Raw genomic sequence first — 24,646 nt, 5'->3', positions numbered from 1 at the left:
TTCTATACCTATGGAGCTCCGCGCTGGCTCCGCTAAGAACACGTCGCCCATAAATGTTATAAGCCACGTTAATCATAAATGTAATAACAAGTCGCCCATAAATGTTATAACCTATAATTGGTTGTCTAATGTTGTTTCTACGAGTCAAAATTATAGGTTATAACATTTATGGGCGACTTGTTATTACATTTGGTGTCAGGGGGGTGCAACGATATGTCAACTGAGCATGACGTCATCGATGACGTCACTAAAAACGGCAAGACTCGTATCTCATCATAGAAACATCGTAAGGCAGTCTTACTTGGCAGATGTCATGTAGGTGTCAAGGGGATGCAACGGTATGTCAACTGAGCATGACGTCATCGATGACGTCACTAAAAACGGCAATACTCATATATCATCATGGAAACATCATAAGGTGGTCTAACTTGGCAGATGTCATGTAGGTGTCAAGGGGGTGCAAGGCTATGTCAACTGAGCATGACGTCATAGATGACGTCATTGAAAAAATCTTCTTATATCTTCTTTTATCTTATAAAGCCAGAAGTATCAACCAATTAGTTGAATGTGTACAAAAATGTGTACAAAAAGACACAGATTTAAATTAGATTGAGTAATTTACCAGAAGCAAGATATTATAATAATAACAACAACGACGACGACGACGACGACGACGGCGACGACGATGATAATATAATATCCTGTTTTTTTCAGGATAGGTACAAGGTACAGTTAACAAAATTTTGACTCATGTTTCTTGATGTCTCCTATCTGCCAGAGGCACTGGCTAGTCCAGTGCTATAGTAGTCATTAATTATTGATCTTAGTGTTCCTATAGTTGGGTTTCAAGTCTGTCAGTATTATGTTGACGAAGAGGAATGTAGATCTGCATACACATTTGTAGTCAATTGCAATAATTTATTGCTGTTTGTCAAAAGTATTTTTTGATATTTCTTGTTCATCACAGTTAATTTTAATCCATTTATTGTAGGAAAATAGTCTTGATCTGCAATTTGAATAGTTTGATGGATGCCTACTGCTAAAATGGAGTATTTAACAAATGCATGGTCTTTTCTGTGTAGCATAAATGGATGTAAATTATTTCTTATTTCAGTATCATTGTCACAAGACAGGAGTTGTGTTTCTGTAAGGGCTATAATATCACTATTCAGATTTTTTGGTCATATTTGATATCAATACTGTGTTTTCTGAGAGATCTCACATTCAATAAGGAAATGGTAATATTATTAACATCTGTAGACATGGTGTTTGTTGATGATAATGATATTTGTGATATCTATCATATTCAGTGTGAACTTTAGGGTTAGCTTTAATATGTTTTCCTTCTATTTTACCAAGAATGTGAAGACCTTGTAATGATGTGCAACGGCTCAAAGCAACGTAGATCTGTCCATGGTTAAATGATCTTTGTTTTATTCAAGTCAAAGCTGACAACAACATTTTGCAAAGTTAAGCCTTGTACTTTGTGTAAGGAACATGCCCATGCAAGTGTGACAGGAAATTGTATTCTTTGTATTTCTGGAGAGGAGGCTTTTCCTGGTCTGACTTTGATCGCTGTTAGGACTGGCTGAATAGGCACTACTTGGTTTTCTCTAACAAAAGGATTCAAGCATTTGTTTATAGCATTCTTTCCAGCTTCATTATCATCAAATTTGATATAGATCATAGTTTGTTGGTATTATTATTAACATCAACCTTTATAACAGTTCCCGTTTGACCATTAATCAGTCTATCAGCAATATCAATATTTGTTTTTAGCATGACTCTTGCTGTTTCTTTAATAATAATTTGTGAATCAATACCACCTGTTTCTGATCTACTCCTTGATAACACTTTGTTAATCACTTCTTGATTGACATTTTGTGGACATCATTTTTGTAATCAAAAACTGGTTGTCTACGTATTGGTGGTAGTTGATATAGATCACCAACAGCTATGATACTTATTCCAGCAAATACCTTTGCATTTGATATGCCAAAATTGCCTTTTAATCTTTGATGGATGGCAATAAGGTGGTATTTGAAACCATTGATATCTCATCTATAATTATTAGTTTCAGTTCTGATAGAGACAGTCTTAATTGTGTTCTTTTTTGATCTGACATTGCTGGTACTGTGTCTCCTAGTTTTCTTAGAATTGACTGTATTTATTGCTGTATTTATTGTTGTACCATTTATACTTATAGCAGAGACCACTGTGGGAGCAGTTAAGAGAGTTAAAACTATTTATCATACAGCAATAAAAACATTCAGGCATGGTTTAACTAATCCTGAATTACCCACTGTTCTCTTAAAGGACTTTTACCTGCACCAGCTCCTCCAGTTATAAACAGATAGATTGGGTCAACTTCATGTGGTTTTAAGCTATTTGCATTTTTCATTGTATTTCTACACCACGGTCATTTATTGGATCAAATGAATGAGCAATGTTACTCTGATTATTCCGTAATGCTTCAAGAGCCTCTGCAACAGCATCTGCATCTGGTTCAAACAATGACCTATTGCGCTCTACAATGTCTTGTACATTAGGCTCATGAAACTTGGATGCATAAGTGTGATCATACGCTATCAAACTTGTTTCATCTCTCCATGGATAGTATAGCTATAACAAATGGTGAAAGTATTTTTCTGGTTCCTTTGTTTTATTTGGAGTATGATACCTAGCTTTAACTATAGCTTAACCTTCCTACATTTCATTGTTTCTGTTGTATCTATCAATTTTATTTTTGCTTGAAGTTCAGTGTTATTGCTATCTGCATGCTGCATGTCAATAATTTCATCAGTGAGCACTTCTGGTTGAGCATCAATAGTCTCATGGTTATCCTTTCTGTAGTCCTTGTAATAGTAAGCTGCAAATTCAGCAAGGCAAAGGTTATCAACTACAGGGATAGTTGTTGGTCTTTTAGGGTAACGCTCAATCAGGTTAGACTTAAATATGTCAGTACTATCATCTTCAAGATCTTTTAGTTGTTGTTTTGATTTTGCCACCCATATTCTCTTATCTGGTAAATCTCTACTAACAAACACTGTTCCAGGAAATATTTTTCTCAACCAAAGTTCAGGCATACACCTGTATACGCATTCCTGTGAACTAACTTCTCTAGTGGAAAGAAAAGCAGCACCAATCTTTTTCAAGCAATCTGTGACATTCATGTTTGATGCTTTAGCTTCTTTTGCTGCATTCATTATTGCTTGTGAGCATTCTGTTTCATCTTTTGTGAAGTATGAGCAGACATATGTAATGCACTTATAGTGGTTAAAAAACAGGTTGCAAGTCTACATTTGCAGAAAATCCTTTTATACCAGCTATGAAGTAATTGTTAATAAATCAGCTATCAAGTGGTCTTATAAGGTGTAGTTTATAGTCAGAGTCTGGTGATGTTGATAGTGCTGAGTAATATTGTTCTTCAGTTATGCCTAGTGAATTAAAAATGCTAGATTCAATTAAATTGGGGTCATAACTATCTGGTTTACTGGGATGTAATACCTTATTTATTTTCTCTTACAGCTGTAAGTATTTCCTTCTGTTTGTTAAGAGCTTGTAACTTAAGTTCCTCATCAAGATCAGCTGGCAGTGGTTCTGCTACAATTGTTCTGTTTGTGAAGAACTGACCAAAATTAAATCTACATTGAATGTTTTTGTATTTTCTACAGGTTTTTGAATGACTGTGCTTTTGGTAAAAATTAAAAAAGTCATGTAACTCTTGCTCTGTTTCTTTATTGGGTAGGAAAGCCTGTACATGTTTATCTACAAACTTAATGTAAGCTTGTTTAGTATCTTGTGCCAGCTTGGGACAATCTGAAGTCCATATTAATGCATTTAAGTGAGTTGAACCTCTCATTTGAAACTCAATTCGAAGAGCATAGTACACTACTTTGCCAATAGTATTTGCATTGCTTAGTAAAATTTCAGTTAAGAATGTTTCAACTCTGTACTGGAAATGTTTTGCAACAACAACAGGGTTAAGATTTAACATTGAACATTTCTCATTATAAGACATTGCTTCAACTTGTTCATGTGTCATGTCCATTCCTCTTGTTCTGGCAATTATTTGAAATAATTCAGGCCATCTTAGGTCAGCATAAACCAAGTAGGAATACCAAGCTGCTTCACCATTGCTACTACTTCATACATAAATTTCTGCCAGTATGGTGGTGTACCTGGGATCTGTCTTAAAAACAGGTATGCTTGATCCTGACAAATAAGGTTCTCTAAATTTTGTGCATTTGATCGTAATTGAGCAGCAGTAACAGATTGACCATGTACTTTCCTCATGGCAATTTTGATACTATCTGATACTTTCTTTTGTTCAATAATAAACTGTGCAAAGAACAGGTATTCTGAATTAGTTGCAAATCTACCACTATGATGTAAAAGTCTGGCATTGAAATATTTTGTTGGTGTTAGTTTTATGGTTCTTTCTGTTTGATATCCAAATTTGCCTTGCTAGTTCTTCACATTGTTTATCCATCATAAATGATACAGGGTGTCTATTCTCACCTGGAGCTATATTGTATATTTCATTCCCAGTTGAAATGTCGTCATTTTCTATAGTGACAGGATAATCAGGTATGATTGACTGTATGCATGTTTCATTTGTTGCAGCTATATGCTTATCATTGGATCATCTTTCTCTTCCTCCTTTCCATTAGCTTTTTGCAATTGGTCTGCACTGTTATTATTTATGTTGTTAGTATCAATTGGACTGTTGGGGTTAATACTCTGAGGTAGTACTTCTGAATGAGATTGATCACCAAGTGATGTCAGAGTAGAGGCTATATTTCCAATGTCTATTGTTATTGTATGATATAATGGATTGTTTGCTCTAAGCCAGTTAAGAGTATTGAGTAAAAGTTGAGGACGTACAGCTTGAAAATATAAATGACCTCTAAAATCTAATTTACTTTTTAGTTTAAGCATAATTATACCAGATCTCTCAGGAGGGCGTGGTAATATGTGAGATGTCTGTTCACACTTAACAGGTCATTACAAATGGCACCTTTAATTTTTCTCTGCTGTCCTTTTGGCATTACTACTATTTTCTCAAAAACAATTCTTTTTGCTTTCAGAATTTCTCTAAAACAGCAAGCTCATCAGGGATTTCGTGAACCTCCATTTTATTGCATACAGCTTGACATGGTATTTCATTCTTGATTACCTTGGAATGACATGTTTTACAGATGTATTCCTTACCATTGAATGATTGCTGTACATGCAGCAGCAGTAATAGTAATAGTAATAGTAGTAATAGTAATAGTAGTAGTAGTGGTAGTAGTAGTAGTAGTAGTAGTAATAGTAGTAATAATAATAGTAATAATAGTAATAATAATAATAATAAAAGTAATAGTTTATTACAAAAGTCTGAATTACAGTGAAGGGTCATGTACGCCACTACTTTACACAATGTTACTGAAATCGCACACTAACAAAATTATTAAACCTGTCTGTATTTTCTTGAAACCTATCGGTACGCATGTAGCTAGACCGGAGTGAGTATCTATGGTTGACTTCTGTAGCTTTAGGAATGATATAGTTTAGAGGAGGTGATATCTTTGCTTTGGTGACAAAACTCTCACAGAGGCTATCACGGCGAGCAGATAAGGACATGTGCCCTGCATTGGTAAGAGCCGTGCAATAATCAGTCTGCGGGAAAATAACGCGCATCGCTCTCCTTTGCACCGCTTCCAGCAAATCTGATACGAAAACTGGTAGACCTGCCCACACTGGTGCTGCATATTCTAGTACCGATCTTATCAACGCATAGTATATGCGGACTAAGTCATTAGACTGGACACCGGGTATTTTTAGTGATCTTAAGGCATATAACCGCTTGCTGGCCTTCTTAATAACGTACTCTACATGCACGTTCCGCATGAGGTCCCTACTCAAGTGGACTCCAAGGATCATGTAACTATCCACTCTCTTAATAGGTAAACCAGAAATATACAACTCCCCAGGGAGGGAAGGTTGGTATTGAAGGAAGCTAACACTCAGTTCTCTGCATTTCTTCGGGTTAAGTCGCATGCCACGACTGGAGGCAAAGTTACTAATGTCATTTACGACTACTTGTAGGTAGCTAGGACTACAACGCGGGATTACCTCAAATACGGTTGTGTCATCTACATATTTTATACGTGCTGGCCATTGTGTCACTAGCTTGTTTACTAATATCGCGAACAACAGAGGTGCTAGCTGTGACCTATCCGTAAAGAAAGAAAAAAACCATCTAGTTATAACAGGATGGACATCTAGTGGTGATCTACCAAATCATTATCGTCATACTTTGATAAATTAGCATGCTCATAAATGCTGTCTACTGTAGCAGATCTCCAATAATGGCATTGCATTATAAGTGAAAAAGAAATGCAATAAACTGCAATTACTAAGCACCATCTTTTATTGATAATATCTATAGGAGCATTGCTCTCAGTTGTTGTACATTCTTTATAATTAGCAGTAGTTCTACATACTTGATCATTGTTATTATCTGAATTAATCTCCCCCGACTTGTCAATATGTACACCTCTGAGTTCAAATTGAACAGTACTCTTTTTATGTAGAGCTTAAAAGTATTGCTTCAAATCATTTATTGTTTCTACTTCAAGCAACACACATGTACCTTCAATATCAATTAAGCCTTGCAAATTTTTAGCATGGGAATCAAAGATTTTAATAACATTATCGACAGTGTAATAAATACCGACTGTCTCAGATTCTATTGTCAACAGAAAAGAATTGTAACTCTGATCTATTAAAGATTGGATTGCATTATCAATGGACATTGAGAACGTAAATCCTTGAATATCGAATTACCATTTAGAGACCCTGTATAACTTTCACTGTAATTAAGCTCATAATTAATGTCCTGTGCCGTAAGTATGGTAGGCAATTCTGTTAACAATAAAAATGACTGGTCCCATAACCTTGACAATAAAGAGTACAATTCATTTCCAGTATTCATTTTTTGAATCAGGTCTGTTGAACGAGTTATTGGCTTTGTGCTGGTCAACAAAGTGTTGCAATGACTTTATGTGCTCTTATTTACATTGTTGACCAGCGTTTTGACCAAATACAGACACAGTGCCTTGACTGTAAGGTGCATTGATTGTTTTACTGGGATTAATGGGATTGGTAGGGCCAGGTTTTTTTTTCTATATCCATACACATGCAGTAATTGCAATAATTAATCTTGTGGTTAAGACCTTTATACACAGATTTAGTGGATCCATTATGAAAGGTTTTTGGCAACTCAATTCCAACATTACATATATTTTTTTCTACTTTCCACCCTGTTCTTTATTTTACTCCTGTGTGTGTACTTCCATCTACAAAGGCACTTTGTAGATGGAAGTACACACACAGGAGTAAAATATTTTTTACCAAGATTATATGCATGAATATTATGTATCCTTGATGACTTCGGTACATTTTTTTAATGTTTTTCCTTCTTAAAGAAAGCATGGGTAAGCGGTTTCACAGGTAGTCTGCTTGGTTCACGGACTCGTTTAACACCACGGAAATATGTGTTTCGATGTTTATTGTAGTACATCCTGACAAACTTGGCACGTCGAGATCTACAGCTCTTTATTGGTATCAATAATGTATTTTTCTCACTTACTTTTGAAATACGTCTGAGAAACACTCATCTGCATCAAAGCTTAGGTCTGAATAAAAAAACAAGGCATATATGAAACAGTTTAAAAATAAGAATGAAAAACAGAAAACTTAATAGCTTGATAGACAAATTGACATAAAAGAGAATAAAATATAAACTATAGTTCTTGTAACAATCAACTTGACTGTTTATAACAATATGCACTTTATTCTTAACAATTTTTTGTGAGTTATTAACATCACAATCAAGTTTCGGTTTGTTGCATAGATTGAAATAATCAATACAATAATAATAGCAAATAAAAAAGTCATTTTTCCATTACTGTGAAGCATTGGCAGATCGAGCACACTTTTGCTCTCTTCGTTACTCGAACAGCCGCCGCTGGGACAGCTCCCTCACGAATGGGAAGGGGTGGCGACCATTTTAACCTTGTTGGTCTCTTCGTTATTTGCTGCTACTCGAACAGCCGCTGCTGGGACAGCTCCCTCACGAATGGAAGGGGTGGCGACCAGATTAATGCTGGTCTCTTCGTTTCTTGCTGCTAGGACAGCTCCCTCACGAATGGAAGGGGTAGCGACCAGATTAATGCTGGTCTGTTCGTTTTTAGCTCCTAGGAGAACTCCCTTACGAATGGAAGGGGTATTCTTGAGCTTTATGTAACCTTCGGCGATAAACATGGGCAGTACAAACGCTAGAAACAACCAGAGAATAGTCCAACTCCAATGACGCAACAACTCTTGGGCGAATTTCTCCTGCGTAGTCGGTTTATCGGCGCGCGATACCGCTGGACTAAACACAAATATCATCCTGTCAGATATTGCTAAAGAAGACCTTTCTTGTTTTGATATTCTGTGTATTTAGTCTTTTCGAAGATACAGCAACTTTTTCAACATTATCGTGATAATTAATATCGTCACAAGATAATTTTCTCATCGAAAATAAAAACCCCAAATGCAAACCCTATAACCTATATATTTTTTTGCTTGAGGTTATATTGTCTGCATCTTGCATACTATCTAATGTGTTCATTTATTTTATTCAAATAGTTGTGGAAAATTAGTAAGGTTATAAATGCCTCTCTCCAAAATGCAAACCCTCATTCAAACAAAACTAGTGTCAATTTATGAGCTTGAATCTCAAGTTGTTACTGTATTATTTTAGAGTTCGAATTTCTTTCGTAAGGCATTTTTTAAACAATTTTAAAATGGTTAACTGTTGGTGTTAATCGTTGAGCAACATAAGCAAGAACAGAAGACGTAGTCTGTAGCCGTTGGTTTTAGCGAATGCTCCACAGAAAAAGCATTGCATACACTTTGCTTGAACTCTTCAAGCATAACTGTGTGCCAAAGTGTCAGATATTTAGCAAAACTGTTGTAAAACAGATGAATTTATTGAATTGACCTTCTCCCCGAGACAAGCTTGCGCGGCTAAATTTGTAGTGAAAATCTCTCACGTAATAAATTCTTCATAGGCGGTATTTCTTATATAAAAAAAAAGAGATGAGATTGTTTACAATGAAAAATAGTCGTCTCTGAAGCTTCTGTCCATTTTTACGCGCGATCCTGCGTATGTGTTTGATTTTGACATTCGCATAGTTGTATCGTCGTTGCGTTATCAACAATAGTGTTTCCTGTTCCAGGACCTGTCAATCACTTGCCCAGACAATCCACAACAAAAGTAAGTGGGACACTTCCCATACGAACAACCGCCAACCCTCTCCCCCCGATTAATATTGGTTAGGGGCGATTTTTCAGCTCAAAACACAAGAAGTAACAAGGTGATCATTTGCCTTCCAACATCGAGGAAGGGGAAGGGAAAGTGTCCCATTAGTTTTGTAACAGATTGAGGGTCTCCAGATGGAGTGCTTGCTTGTTAATGGTGCTCTCCTGCTACAGTGGAAGTGAAATGTCCTTATGCTGTAAGGAAAGATTACATACATCAAAATAACATTTACACCAAGTTTGACTTTTTGGAAGAGCTTTGTGGCAAACCTAGGCTTAAAAAGACTCGTAAATATTATACACAAGTACAAGCTCAAATGTGGGTTACTGGTGTTAGCCATTGTTAGTTTATTGTCTGGACTGATGGCTAAAGCCTTTGCATGAGAAGAACCATTTCAATGAACAATTTTGCTCTACTGTTGTCAACAGAATCACTTTGTTTTACAAGACCTATGTTTTACCCTGTGTGCTAGGCTATTCCCCATTTCGGAATTTAAGTGGGGGATTGGGCCGAGTTTGTTTAATTTTTCGTTTGGGAGATGGCGGCCACTTTTAGTTTAGTTTCCTTTTAATTTCCCTTTTTTTCTTAGATGTTCTTTGCTTTACCAGCATGAGAGTAACTTGTTGTGTCCCTGGATGTTTTAATAACTGGAGAATAGAGTTGACAGGCCTAAAATTCTACACTTTACCAAATAATCTCTCGATACTCAATGAGTACAACAAAGCTTTTGAGGACGGTGAAAATGGCACTTTCACACCTACATAAAACTCCAGGATGTGTGGAGATCACTTCCCAGGAGGCGACCAGTGTGTAAGACACAGGTCCCCACTCTATTTCCTTGGACGCCTATGAGAAAAGCGAAAGAAACATTAACCAAAACAACAACTTAAAAAAAAGCGCCGACTTGATTTCGACAGCACTTCTTCGCTGGCTTCGTCTTCTTACTGCACTTCAACTACCTCTTCCCAAACAAATGTCTCCTATTCTTCCAATACTTCTACACAAACAGATGACTTACATGGATTTCTTTTATTTAGATTTATTGAATTTTAAACATTCAATTCAATAGTGAGAAATTGAAATTAATTAATCTGTCATTTTCATTGGCTTGAAGTTTTGTATTAACAATAAAAGAGAGAATATTTTGAATATTCTTTTATTTAGATTTATTAAATTGAAAAAATTCAATTTAATAGTAAGAAATTGAAAAAAGGGGTTGAATTAATCTGTCATTTCCTATATCTTTTTGTATTTACAATAATAGAATATTATAATAATAATAATAATAATAATAATATTCTTTTATTTAAATTTATAGAATTTTAAAACTTCTTAATTAAGATTCCAGATATAGAGAAAATCGAGAATATATATTACAAAGCCCTGTTTCATTGGTGAATCTCTCAATTATGATAGGTTCTGCCTCAATTCCCTTTTTCATCAACTGAGTTTAAACATTTCCTTTCTAAACAAGTACTTCAGAGACTGCTTTTGAGGGGCTAGTGCTTTCTTTTTGTATACATCTCTTTTCTTTTGAAGCAGTTATCCTAGTTTTTCTTATCTCATACCACAATTTTGATTTATGTTGCAGCCTTGTTTTCTTCTCAAGTGCATCAGATTTTTTGCCAGAATCAAACAGGCGGGTTTAAGCTCGGTCTGCTTTGGCTGCAATTTCAGTTAGAGACATAGGATGTTTTTTTTTTCTGGTGAAGTTACTCTCCACATGAAGTCTGGGTCAAGAGGTTTCTGTGTAGGTTCTTGTGTAGGTTTAACTGCTAAATCATGAGAAAGGATGAAACTGAGACTTTTCTTTTGCCCTTTTGGTTTTCAATTTCTTTACCTTATAGTAGAATGCCTTTTGATCCTATCATGTGGGGCACAAACATCTTGTATTTGCCTTTTTTGTGTTTTGTTTGTTTACCATATTCATGTTTTTGGAAATCAATAGACTGAATGGGCTGAGGATCAATTTTTCACTTTCTAGCATGTACATTCCATGTGCAGGGTTTAGAAGTGCAAGGTACTTGTGAATCATTAGAAGGTGTAGGGGAGAAAGATGTAAAAAAAGTAGGGAAGTCTTGTCCTCAAAGAAGGTTGCAGCCAGATGGTTGCATCTACCATCAACTCCTGCTGGACATCCACACGATGCCTTCTTGATATCACCATTTTTATTGAGAATAATATTAACTGTATAAACTTTGTCTTTGACCATGGAGGGGAAGACTTTACTTTAAACATAATGTAAGCCTTGTTTCTTTTTAGAGACAATTTGGAGAACATGTCCAGATTTGTAAAAGTTATACCCCTTTACAATGGGTTTCTCTGTTGAAAGTTGTTTTTTCAACTCCACATCATCAATCAAATATTTCCAGATGCTGTTGTATTTGACTATTGGTAGCTGCAATGTTGAGAAGCCCTCGGATGGAAATTTCTCTTTCACTTCTGGATCCACTTCATCAACAAGAAGACCAAGTGCCAATTTTTTCCGAGCACTGTTAACTTCTCCATCTGGATTAGTAATTACTCCATCGAGTCCATTTTCCTGATGGTGCTTGACTCTATCAAAAATTTTAGCTCCACGGCAAGCAAGCCATCGCCGAAGCACTGCCACGGTGCACTGTTCTCTCGGCCTCACAAGTTTCTTTCCGGGAACGTCTGCCTCAGCAAGCCGCAAAATATTTTCAAAAGGGTTTCCGGCCATTTAGCTTTTTTTAAGGAGGTCCTCTCCAGAGCGCGAAAAACAAACAAAAAAAACAAAGAATGCGTCCCCTAAAACGGTCCTACAATCCCTTGCAAACCTGTCTCGGCCCAGTCCCCCCTTTGAATTCCGGAATGGGGAATAGGCAAATTACTTTCTGCCCCAAATGCAACAAAGTTATACTGGAAAAGTCGGAAATTAACACAGAGATTGAAGGCAGTATTGTTTGTGACAAATGTTCTGTTTTTGGCACCTTCCCTGTGCTGGTTTTACAGATAAAGCTGCTACTCCTGAGTCCTGGCTATTTCATGCCTGTTTAGTTGATGGCATGGACAACAGTGATGTAGAGGATAGCAATGAGAATGGAGTCCTGGCTATGCCATGCCTGTTTAGTTGATGGCATGGACAACAGTGATGTAGAGGATAGCAATGAGAATGGAGTCCTGGCTATGCCATGCCTGTTTAGTTGATGGCATTGACAACAGTGATGTAGAGGATAGCAATTCTTCAGAAGCAACTTTCAGAAGAGAGAGGTGCTACATGATAACAGGTTTTGTGTGAAAATATTGTAGGTTATAGTATATGAAAAATAAACTCTGTCAAATCTATGAAATCTAAAACTTACAAAAATTACTGCCTTCCCATAACAGCACAGGGGAACCAGGATAATAGTCAGTCTCTTGTGATACTTCGGGAAAATGAAAAATATAATTTGAAGTTGTCTCGACTTTTTCCTGAAAAAGCTAGTTACATTAGATCGGTGTATGGTGGCCGATCGCTGCCGTTCGATTTCTTTATTTTCTTGGAGGAAAAATCAAATTTTTTTTTTTCATTCAAAAGCAAAATAAATTGTAAAACCAAAACAATTTCAAAGCGAAATCAAAGTTAAAACCAAAATGAATTGTTAAACAAAGTATTCTGAAAGCGAAATCAAATCTAAAAGCAAACTTAATTGTAAACAAAAACAATTTGAAAGCGAAATCATGTATATCGCTTGGGGGAACGATTCGTTCCCCCTAAGTCTGAGCTCTCCCAGAGTGATCCTATACTCTGGGTCAACATGGTCTTATATAGCCTTTCTAGTATTTTTGTACCCTAACATGTTGGCGACCTTTTCAGCCCGTAGCCAGATCTCGTCGCACTTCTTGGTGACGTCGATCCTCGTGTTATCATATATGAAGGTGTCTAGACTAGTGCACATACAAATGGGGAGATATTATTCACAGCGTCGAGGGTCCCCATCCCCGACCGATCCTTTTACGCCACCTTGGTGGCTACACGGTCGAAGGTAGTCTACGTGTGCCTGAGTACAGTGAGGTTGGTTGGGATATACTGCGTCATATACTTGTAGTATATATTATATTTTCATAGTGCGTTTAAATCCCTGAATGGTATCCAACTGTTAAATTCGTCACTGTACTCCTTCCACTTCACCAAAGCTTGCTTCTTTTTATAATCGATGCGAAAAACATCCTGCTTGGCGTTTAGTAGTTCAGGTGTATTGTATTTTATCAACTATAAAAACTTCCTCAGTCCAATTCGGTGTGTAACCCTTGTCAAACACATTTCGTTTATATTTACTTATCCTAACCTTATCACCTATTTTAAATATAAGCTTTTGTTTTGGTGTCTCCATGTTACCATATAGGCTGAAATATACTAAACCTTCATTCTTCTTTTTACTAGCTTTTACGGGCGTCATCTTAATGCTTGAGTGTTTGGTGTTGTTATACTGCTTCAAAATCTTAGATAGCGTCTCTAAATATTGCGTATTACCTTGAGCTGTGAATTGTTTCCACATTTTGGTTTTAATTGTTCTATTCCATCGTTCGCAAACACTGCTTTTTCCTCATTCTCAGTTGAATACATTTGTATACTGTAGTGTATTGGGAAGTCAGGTTGAAGATAATAATCCAATAAAAGAGACAGTATGTAACACTGTTAAACTTTTACTCTGGAACGCAAAACATGGCCGAACTCAAAAGCACATGTTCGCCCTCTCCTAACTGCGCATGAGCAGTCGGAGGGGCTACTGCGCAGGACAATAGCAATCTGAATATATAACAACTGCCCTCTCTCAAGTTAAATAATAACTTATCTAGGCTACACAGTTCAATAAAATCTTTCAGGAGGTTTCCGGTCTCTAGATGGGTATCTCTAGACAGGGGAGGCAATCCCAGGTGGGGTCATGACTTCTGAACCCATACTCCCTATTGTCTCAAGTGTCCCACAAGGCCTAGGCACAGGCTCTGTAGCTTCTGTAGTCTCAACTCCTTCAGTATCCATTGTTAAGGGAGACCCCATCTCAGGTAAATCCGGTAAAAGCACCTGAGGTGTACACTGGACGAAAAAACAGATTTGCAGATATAGTAAATATGTTTTGCAACTATGGTGAAGTCCATATTTACTCGCCTTTACTCAAATTCAAATATTGAATTTGCTTTATATTTGGCACCAAGACAAACCAAGTGAAGGCCGATTTTACTTCATATTTGCTAATATTTCAAAAACAGTGCAAAGAACGGATTTGCAGTTATATTCACGCACCGGTAAACACGATAGCAAATGTTATGTTTTCGTCATGTTTGCTTGCATTTGCTCATGATGCAAAGAGTGTATATTCATTATATTTACTACTACAGCAAGGGTCACTTTTGCAAATTATTTGCCCATCAAAAAACATCTTAGCAAATTTGCCTTTTGCACGGCGTGCGAATGTTACCAATTAATACATTTGTTCTAAATTTGCAGTTAGGACAAACCAATAGATCCCATCTGCCCCTTCCCACAAAATATGTTAAAATATATACAGAGAGACCAACAAGCATATCTACTGAAATCATTTATTTCGTGTATTTATTTACTGTAATCAGTAAAATATAATCGGTATTTATACATTTGGTTTGGTCCAATAAGTGTATATTTCAAAATCAATAAATTACTATAAACATTATTTTATCAGCTCTTGGTCAAAGTAATAATTCTTTGAATATTATTCTTTCAATATTCTAAATAAATCACATCTCCTTTATATAATAAATTGTAGCCTCATCTACTGTTTTTCGAGGAAAATAGTTCAATAGTAAATCTGAATACTCATAAACTTGTTGTAATAAAAATCGTTGTGAATTTGTAAATCAAGTCGATCACTATATGCTTTAACAATAACATTTTTTGTGTCAACGCACAAGTCCATCATTCATAGCAAAATAGAGAAGATGGTGCTAATTCCAAAAGAATAGCTTGCATGTAGACAACCTAAAGCTGATGCTTCACAGCCCAATCGGGAGCATCAATTGGTGCAGTTCTTTTCGAATTAGCACCATCTTTCCTCCTGTACATCATGTTTGTGCTTCTCTGGCCCCTGCCCTTCCTAACTTTTTAGGCCATCAATGAATCGGCCTTCTCACTCCTCCATGGAAGCTTATGCTTGTAAAGCAGTTTAGGTGCTTCCTCGTCAGACCCCTCATTTTCTCCATCAGACCTTGTGTGCTCCGAGGACATATAGTCCACGGACATGGTTTCAAAGTATTTCCCTTTTCTCTCCTCGTTGATGCTGGAGCTTTCCCTCAAGGTCTTTTTTCGTAGCGTTGTTTTCTACAAAAAGAGAAGAGAAACAAATGTATTTGATTTTCTGAATATTGTGAGTTGTTGTCCAGGGAATTCTTGCCTTTTTGAATCATGCATTAAAAATTGAGATTTGGACCTTGACTATATAAACTGGATCACAAGAGTACCTTGTTTTCATGTGACTGTGAAATAGATACTAACCAAATACCTACTGCTATACACAATAAAGGTAATTTTTATTGTATTTTCCTTTTCACTCTTGACTAGTCAGATGAATACCACTCTAAGGGGCCATTTACATAGACTAGGGTTCCTCGGGGGGGGGGGGGAATTTGGATTTGATAATTGGTAGAAATATCTAGCAATAGTCTGGCAATGGGGTAGGAGACCAACATCTTAGAGGATTTTAATCCTTAAAAGGTCTTCATAATTATCTATGCCATAGCTATCACATCAATCATTAGTTTTAGTCATACTCACTGTGTTAAGCCGGCTGCGCTTTCTCGGCCTGTTTAAGGTGGCATCATAACTGTCATTTGCTTTTGTGACATGCCCCCTCTTTTTAGTTCTGAAATGGACATGCATTGCAGCTGCAAAAGAAAAAAAAGGGAATTTGTCATCAGGGGCAGATGCAGGATTTTTCCATAGGGGTGGTTGCAGTACTAATTTGAACTGGTGGGGAGTATAATGGATCATTGATTAAATGGGTTTCATCATGGGTATATGTATAGGTGTATGATGGATGTGTGCCCCTGGTCATGAGTCAAGGTTAGTAGCGAAAGACCTGTGAGGAAGCAGACGATTTTGCCTTCAATCTAAACAGTTTGGTTTCTTAACAATATCCAGGGTCCAGAATAAGCTTTTGAAAAAGGTTGTGTGCTGAGATGAACGGTCATACTCACTGTGGACCTAGGCACACAGAGACAACTCTCCGTCACACAAACAAACCTTTTATGGCAGTTGACGATGACTTGCTATCCGTACTGCGCACTCCCGCAAATATGCCACGACCAACTTCTTTGTTGAAGTCATCATCATAACTAAAATAAACAATAACAAGTTTTATTTTTTATTGTACTATATATTTATTTGAACCGGAACTTGAACAATCGTTAAATTATTATTACAATTATTAAAACATATTTAGTCAATTATTTGGCCAAAGAGCTTTAGAGACTGATCAGGTTTTGTTTTGTTTAGCCCTTCTAATTTCTAGGGTGTCAGGATGCCTGTGCCAAGTGATCAGATACACTTACGTTTTGCTGAAATCCCAGGTCATATGCTGATCAGTTCCATCTTCGTCGTCATGGCTGAGCTCTTTATAGACCTGCCTAACATGAGCCTAAAACAAAATGTTCTATCATTACAACTTGAAACTTCTTTGTAGGGATTTTGAATGACCAATACGCACACCCAATGCTTTAAAGGGTATAATCACTGTAAGGTGATTAGAATGTGAGAAATCAATACTCTCATATAATCAACATGAAAAATCTCTCTGCTACATATAAGCTATGAGTCATTATGAGTCCATTCGTCCAGCTTCAAAATGTCTACTCTACTCCATGGAATATTCAAGACTCCGGGGTGCTGGGGTGGGGTTCTCGAAATGTCAGGCGCAGCCGCTTGGCAAGAAAACATACAACTAGAAAATGGCTGTAGTAAAAGGTTTCGGAACAACCATCCTTTTGTCGACATGATTGTCTTTTTACAAAGGGAAAGGCCATCTTAACTATTTTACCTGCTTCTACTTTGTTTATAGTGTGGTATTTATACTTGAGAAGTTTAAAGACATCATCACACTTTGTCTTCCATGACTTTGAATTTTCCAAGCCTTCCATCTGTGTTTTAGCCTGAGTATGACATAAAATTATCACAATTAAGATGGATAATTAAATAATAATTGTAGCATAACATAAAAGCAATTGATTGTAGTGTCTAAACCTATATCTCATAATTATTTATAATATAGACACCAGTGTTTTGCTAGGTAATAAGCTTATATACACAAACGGTAAAATTATAATATAGGAAACTACATTCGGGACCTCGAATGATGAATTCTGATGAATCATTTGAAGCGATTTTGTCTGGTTTCTGTGTATGTCTATATAATTAAGATAAAAAATGGTGGTAGTAAGATTACATGGCCAATGCTTACCATTCAGCTTTCTCTGCTCTAAAATCGGACTCCAGCTTCATGGAGGACGCCATCTTGTGAGTAGAATACAAGTGTCACGTGGTTTTACTGTATGTAAGCGACATACAGAGAAACCACGTGACTGTGACGCAAGATACTAAAATATGTTGACTGCAGGATTTCCGAACAATGTTTTAAGGGTAAAATAAATAAGTTATTTACCGACTTGAGGTCGGTCCGAATAGAGAAAAACTGTGACAGAGGTCTGGGAAATGCTGACCGAGGCCGGACCTCCCAGCCGGTAAATAACCTATATATTACACCGCCATCTGGTCGCTCTCGCCTTTTTTCCATCAAACCCGCGTATAAGAAACGCACAAAAAAAACTCGACGATTTTCACTAGTATCTTGATGATGATTTTAGATGTTTGGCCTACTAAAAGCGACAACAAAAAAATTTGTCGCACACGACTGTCACCGTCAAACACTAAGTGATATTACAACACACCTTGCAGATATAAGTAAAGATAATCTAGTGAGTGTAAATCCATGCAAATCTAAATTTGATCTTTGAACTGTATTTGCACAAAATACAAACATGAAATTTACATACAAATTTACCACCCAAGCAAATTATTCAAAGTTGATCTTTGAACTGTATTTGCACAAAATAAAAACATGAAATTTACATAAAAATTTACAATCCAAGCAAATCAGTCAAAGTTGATCTTTGAAATGTTATTTGCACAAAATACAAACATGAAATTTACATACAAATTTACCATCCAAGCAAATTATTCAAAGTTGATCTTTGAAAAGTGTTTGCACAACATGCAAATATAAAATTTGTATACATGTTTACTACCAAAGCAAATCAGGCACCAAATATAGTGCCTGATATTTACATCATATTTGCGCGATGGGCAAAGTTGCGTAAATCCGTTTTTTCGTCCAGTGGTACTTTCACCTTCTTGACTAATCTCTGTAGGAAAACCATTGGGCTTCCGGTAAGTATTGCCCAGTGCTGTTTGATACAACGGCTTTGGAGCTAACTTATTGGAAGGAATATACCTAGGGCGTAATTGTTCCTCACGTCTCTTCCATATTACATCACCAACTTGTACATCAAAATTTCGGGGGCTGAATGTCCCAACTATTAAACTTGGTAGCCACTTTGCCCCCTTCCCAAAATTCCTAGCGAACACAGCTTGATCTTGAGAGTACTTGGGTTTGTTGTTCAACTTATCTTAAAAAATCTTAACTTCCTGTTTCATCCTTCTTGTTCGCAAAGCACAAATACAAGCCTATATCGTGTAATCTTGATCCTTTACCAGCTTTCCTTTTAAAGGGATGCTTTAGTACACTCCTTCCTTCCAGAAGTAATTTCCCTTCAATCTGCTTATAACAAATTCCATTCCACGGAGACAGCTCTTATCAAGGTGCAGAATAATATCTTATGTACCATAGATGTTGTGAACTCGGTATTGATGCTACTGCTTGACTTACCGCCGGCATCTGATACTGTTGAGGATTCCCTTCTGCTTTCACGTCTCTCATAGAGTTATGGCCTGACTGGTAATGTTCTTGCTTGGTTTCGCTCATATCTTACATCCCACAAACAGTATGTACCCGTTGAAGACTGTAAGTCATCTTTGCGTAGCCTGGAACGAGGTGTCCCTCAGCGATCTGTCCATAGGCCGCTAATCTATCTTGCCTATACTTTGCCCATTGCTCAGATCATAGCACGAGATGGCATTCCATTCCATCTTCATGCATGATTTACATCTTTATGTTTCTTTTCGAGGTAATTCACAAGATGGACTTTTGATGGCTTAAACTAAAGTTGAATGTTGTGTTCACGAGATCAATGCTTGCTTGGAGGGTGCAAGTTCTGTCCCACCCCAAGTCTCGAACATGTAAAGGTGGTTGACGAAATCGTCAAACCTGCCCCTGCTGAACGGAATCTTGGAGTTATTCTCGATAACCATCTTTCTTTTGATGATCATCTCGCAATGGTGTGTAAATCTGCAAGATTCCGCCTCGGAAATATTGGCAAGATTAGGAAGTACCTCGACAAGAATTCCACAAAAATACTCATACATGCCCTTATCAGTTCAAAACTTGACTACTGCAATTCCCTTCTTTAATAACTGTTAATAGTACAGTTTTATATATAATTTTAAATCATCATATCTATTTTTAGAAATGTAACATTTTTTAGACACAATGTATTGTTTGAATGATTTTGATTGTGTAATATTTTTTTATCGATATATATTATTATATAAATGTAAAGCGCCTAAGGCAACTATTGATTAGGCGCTCTATAAATGTAGATATTATTATTTATTATCTAGCCTTGCACTAACAGAAGCAAACTGATCTTGGATAAGTAATCCTTTATCTGCCATGATGACATTTTCTTTTTGCACTAATGTGAGGAATTCTGATTTTGACGAAAATATCTGGATCACTAAGAGCCCAACTGTATATCTCACTAAGACAGCTTTATTTGGTGTAATAGCAACAATAGACTTTATGGTGGTGTGGATTTGTAGGACGATTAACTCATAGACTTTTCGTCAAACTTGAGGGAGATTCCATGTTGATTTCTGTGCAATAGAATGTATTTGTAGGACGATTAACTCATAGACTTTTTGTCAAACTTGAGGGAGATTCCATGTTGATTTCTGTGCAATAGATAGAGGATAGAGTTCCTTAAATCTAACCCCGACAGTTATTTCTTCAAAAACAAAATCCTGAAAATGTTAGATGTAGTTGAAACAGAAATACGAAATCGATCGACAAGATCCCTTTCTAGAAGTGTAGGTCTTTTTACAAGCGCCTTTTCTTGGGTGTTTTTGAGGACAGTAATTCTTTCTTTTACATGAGACAGATAAGGAATTGGAAAACCAAGGTTGGAAAGGACGGGTATGGGAGTTGATGGCTTTTAGAGGGAAACATTTCTTGTAGATTGGGGTAATATGGTCAGCAAAAGCATTATGGCAGTCATTTACTGAGTCTAATTCATAAAGGAAAGACCAGTCAATTTCAGACAAGGAGTTAAACTTTTCAGTACTTAATGGGAAGAAGAATTGAGAAGACTGATGTTAAAGTCGCCCGCCAGATAAGATGATTTGCCTTCAAAACTGATTTTTGAGAGAACATTGGAAAAAGTTGAGTTGAAATCAGCAACAGAAGAGTCAGGAGGCTTATCTCCAATTTTCATGGCATTGCTATCTCTGAAACTTGGTTAAATGACTCGACAGATAGGTTGATAAAAATTCAGAAAGGTCTGCAAAGTGTTTTTTTATGGTTACGAATGTTAACATGTAATATTGAAAAAGATCCAGATGTAGTAGGCTGGACCAGGTTGAATTTATTGGGAGTTAAATAAAGGCATTTTTAGAGAACCTTTGAATTGTCGTAGAGAAAGTAAGCATCTGAGTCCATACCAAAGTCGAGCAAGAGTTGCCATGAGTCAGAGTCATCAGAGAAAGAATTAAAATATAGGGTTTTTAGCCGTTCTTGGTCTCTAGATGAAACATTCAGGTTTAAAAAAGCATAATAAAAATCAGTATCATCCTCAATAAATAAATCGGAATAAATCGCCCGGAAAGTCGTTGAATTATATCACGGTGCTTGTCACAACGATAGAAACAACGCTGAACTGTAAATAAATCTTTTCGCTTCGATTTTCATTCATTTGGGCTTACAGGATCATTCTTCTATTTAGGACATTTATTCAAGGGCTACAACATCTCAGTATGTCCAACAGATTTGCAAGGTCTTCTCCGCCAACGGCCTAAAAATGTCATATATATGGGACCCATCGCTGATAGTTTTAAAACCAGGTACAACAGCCACACCACGTCTTTCAAAAACGAAGGAAATAAACAAGCAACAGCATTAAGAAAACACATTTGGGCGCTTAAAGACGCTACAAATCCCTACTTGATCCCTACTGGAGCAGCGTCCTGGCACGTGCCCCTGCATACACAATAGATCCAAAAGGTACAACCTCTGCATAACAGAGAAATATTTTATATTATGACGTTCAAGTGAATGCTCATTAAACAAACGTAATAAACTCGCATACGCATGCCGCCATGTACGAAAATTCAACATAAATAGGCGAACGTTCCTTGTACAATTGCACCTGAAAAGAGACAAAAAAAGCTGTCTCTAAACAGGCCTGTCGTGCCTGGTAAAAATGTGTATTTTTCTTTATACAACAATTCTCGATAGTAAATTAATTAAATCGTTCAAGTGAGCATTAATACTTTTAGAATTGATACCGAGAACCGATCACAATTCTCAGTGGGAGTGAAATAGCCATAATCATAAGCCTTGCAATTTCATGTCAGGGTCACTCGACTTTATTATTACTCATTGATCAAAATACTCATAATGAATAAAAGCTTGCTAACCCCACCCCATCCCATCAATATACAAGTGACCGAGGTCTCTTACTAGCAACGTAAGCCTGCTTCATTTTCTCTTGGAGTAGCTATTCCTTCAAACAATCCTTCATTATTAAATCAAATGCTCCTGTCTTTGACTCGTTACTCCTCCTCGTGACAAGCCTAACTTCAGGCCGATAGACAAATTTAGCAAAAATTGGCCGGTTTGGCTTATTTCTAGTGATTTTCCTTGTGTGCTTGCGTTCTCCACAGTCGCCTCGAGACCAAGATTGGTTGACACTATGTTCTCTAACTTTGTGATACCAATTTCACCTTTTTCTTCGGGAATATTAAAGAATCGTTGATTGAACTTTTGCTGTATCCCTCCAGCTCAAGCACTCTTTCTTTACATTTTTGCTGTTCTCTTGTTCACCATTCCTTTCGTTATTCAAGTTGTATCATGCAGTTGTTGTTTCGGTCATGTCTTACGTGTTACACAGCCAGAAGTCCCTCCAACAAGTCGTAATCGCCTTGCAAGCATTCACTATCTAAAATCGACCAATTTTGGCCATCCTCTGCAATACCGAGATTCGCTGACGGAGAAGACTGTTTTTTTTATTAGCATTGCGTGCAAACTAAAAACTGACTGTCAGACTTTTCTGTTACTGTTATTTTACCTCTGCAATTTATACAGATGTAAGACTTTTGTCCAATTACCTTAATTCGGCTATTATCCGATGCATTTTTATCTGCATTATTTGTCGGAAATTTTTGCATTCAGCAAAGGTGTTACTCTAAATTAAGAAAGTTGCAATTGATCCAGTTTTAACCTCTTTTTATGGGGACTGAAAGCGTTAGAGTTAAAAGATACGTCTTATTTTAGATGGTGATACTCATATCTTTTTAATGTATCACAACAGATTAGCTTGTGCATTATATTCCTTAAACTACTTACCTTTTACATTGATTTTTGGAGGCCTCAAGGGCAGCATCTAGGGAAGACCCTTGTCCCGCGAGAAGAGGCAGAACCAGGCCACCAATTCGCGCGAAAGCTTAACTCTCTAGTAGTTGTGTGTAGCGTTATAGTCCTTAGTCCACTCTCCAATTCTTGCAAAAAAAAAAACACTCTTTTTTTCCTGAAGGTGTGTCCTATCCAATGCCACTCTCTTCCACGGATAACAACTTCAAACCTTTTTGTTCAGTTCAACGCCACAGAACTTCTTTTGAGATTTTGTTTAGCCGGGATATTCCAAGTACTTAGCGGAAACTGATTCCTGAATATGCCACCAAGAATATCCTCATCCAAGTTGAGAGCAGTGTGGCTGTCCATCATACTAGATAGATTTAGGCACTGTCTAAAAGCGGAGCCGTAGTTTTCAGAAAAAGGGAAAGCAACATGCAAATAGACAAGTTTTATTAAGTTATAAGATAAGAAATACAATTGCTTAAATATAGGTACAAATATATAAATTAATATGTTTTGAATAATGTACACCATGAAGAGAAAAACCATATAATATTTCAGTACAGATGTGTCATGTGCCAATAGTAAATAGATAATAATGAGATAATAACTAATTTGAATTAGATAGTAAATTAAGATAGTTATTCACATTTAAGATTCGTAATGTGTTAATGTTAACAGGTAAAAATATTTAGATAATAAATAACGAATATAATAAAAAAATATTCATAAGTAGATAATAAATAATCACTCTGTCAATCTTTTTAATATATAAACCTTAAAAAGAAAGAATAATAAATATAGGTCGTGTGCAAATAATAAATAGATCCTAATGATTAGATATAAAATAGTAAAATAATAACTCAATAACAAATGGCACTTAAGTTACAAGGATATTAAATTTTATATACTTCAAGACAGAAAAAAACATAATGCAGCCTTTGAGAGTAGAATAATAGATAGCACATAAGTAAATGATAAGTTAATGAAAATGATCCAGTTTTCAACCTAACATGCTCATGCTTGACAATATCACTGAGGTATTTATATGCATGTAAAATTGAAACTGCACTGTTAAAAAAGATAATAAAAAATATTGATGCGTTTGGTCTAAAAGCAGTTTATATGATTAAGTATGTGAAATCTATATATCATGCTGTCCACTTTGAAAGTTATACAAATACTTGCATTTTGCTGAATGTCAAAAAAGGTTGAAAAAATATTAAAAATATGGTTTGCTGTAATATAAAGTGGTCAAAAAGTAGATGAGTTGCTGGATTTAGTGCAACCCAAGAGGACAAAACATTATTTTGTTACAAGGGTAGTAGAACAAGGACAGCAACTTATATGCCTGGCAGATATATTTGTTAGGGTTGCTGTTGCTCATTTCATTTTTAATTCCACTTTACTGAGTCTATTCTATATACTCTCTCTTTTTATATACTCTCTCTTTTTCAAGCGCCTTTTCTTGGGTGTTTTTGAGGACAGTAATTCTTTCTTTTACATGAGACAG

General features: G+C 36.4%; 2 long non-coding RNA genes across 3 annotated transcripts; one reads left to right on the top strand and one right to left on the bottom strand.

The window, feature by feature from the left end:
• Positions 1 to 954: 954 nt before the first annotated feature.
• LOC116612391 lies at positions 955 to 24,567 on the bottom strand. 2 transcript variants are annotated; one of them, XR_007312408.1, is made up of 6 exons: positions 17,368 to 24,567; positions 16,883 to 16,968; positions 16,575 to 16,666; positions 16,107 to 16,216; positions 7,640 to 15,653; positions 955 to 2,869 (listed from the first exon to the last, which is right to left on the bottom strand). It is a non-coding gene; the product is annotated as an uncharacterized LOC116612391 (long non-coding RNA). The 2 variants fall into 2 exon arrangements; XR_007312409.1 differs by lacking the exon at positions 955 to 2,869 and having other exon boundaries at positions 14,886 to 15,653; positions 17,368 to 17,479; positions 17,788 to 24,567.
• On the top strand, positions 2,864 to 6,231 carry LOC116612398. The gene is made up of 2 exons (XR_004293897.2): positions 2,864 to 5,003; positions 5,091 to 6,231. It is a non-coding gene; the product is annotated as an uncharacterized LOC116612398 (long non-coding RNA).
• Positions 24,568 to 24,646: the final 79 nt, after the last annotated feature.

This window comes from Nematostella vectensis, chromosome 1 (genome assembly GCF_932526225.1).
Source record: "Nematostella vectensis chromosome 1, jaNemVect1.1, whole genome shotgun sequence".
NCBI classification, from domain to species: Eukaryota; Metazoa; Cnidaria; class Anthozoa; order Actiniaria; family Edwardsiidae; genus Nematostella; species Nematostella vectensis.
The sequence above is the reverse complement of the archived record's forward strand: the minus strand, read 5'-3'. Positions and strand labels throughout refer to the sequence as shown.